At 30.0% G+C, this 927-nt stretch overlaps 1 protein-coding gene across 1 annotated transcript in view; it reads left to right on the forward strand.

Moving 5' to 3' along the window:
• gfra4a (GDNF family receptor alpha 4a) overlaps positions 1 to 927 on the forward strand; it is a 228059-nt gene that overhangs the window by 4817 nt on the left and 222315 nt on the right. The window lies entirely within an intron of this gene.

A 927-nucleotide genomic window follows, 5' to 3' on the forward strand; every position in this document is an offset into this window, starting at 1 on the left:
GGAATATAGAACCTCATAAATATATAAAACATTGATTGTTTTTTTAAACAACTAAGAGTTTAAAATGTTAATTTTTATTTTGTTTAAAATAGAAAATAACAAAATAAAAATCTAGTTCCTCTGAATAAGGACAACCAGCCTAAAACCAAAGATGGAAATTCTCCTGAGATTTTATTCATGGATATATTTTTAATCAAATATATAGTTAATTGGATAATTTAAATRCTTATTGAGTACATATAACATTAGGCAGCACAGTGCAATTGGAAGTGCAACATTGCCACTAAAGACGAAGGTTACTTCATCAACTTTCTGGGTTGTGTTACATCTTCTCCCTGTGCATGAGTGGGTTTTCTCAAGATACTCTAGTTTTATCTCACAGACCAGTATTATATTTATTAAAACTATTATGTCATGAAAAAGCAAACAAATTAATATTTTTGGATAACGCTAGATGCAGTTTGCAATTGTGCTTGTTTTAGCATTTATTTCCAGTTTTGTGTATTTATAAGTTTTTGTTCACCAAAGTATACAACAAGAAGCAAATCAAACTGTATTAACATACATAGAAGAGGTGATGGCTTTAAATTAGAAAATGTTTGTTCCTTGTAAATGTCTTTAAAATGTACATTAAGATTATTTTTAATAAAATGACAGACATCACAGCAACTAATTGTGAAAGGAAGTGTCCCCATCCCATTTAAAAATTAATTCTTTTGAACCCCCTATTTAACAAAAAATATTAGTTCACACAGCGCTGTTTATTGCTTAAGAAATAAATTTATTCCACTTTATTTGTAAAATGTAGCTAGTAGGTAAAAGTATGTTTAACAATCTGTTAAAATACACCAAAATGCAGGAAATGACATCTATTTCTTTCAAAATTGTCTGGGGGATAACCTCAGATCCCCCCCCCCCCCCCCCCCC

The sequence above is a fragment of the Austrofundulus limnaeus genome, unplaced genomic scaffold (genome assembly GCF_001266775.1).
Source record: "Austrofundulus limnaeus strain Quisiro unplaced genomic scaffold, Austrofundulus_limnaeus-1.0 Scaffold160, whole genome shotgun sequence".
Lineage (NCBI taxonomy): Eukaryota > Metazoa > Chordata > Actinopteri > Cyprinodontiformes > Rivulidae > Austrofundulus > Austrofundulus limnaeus.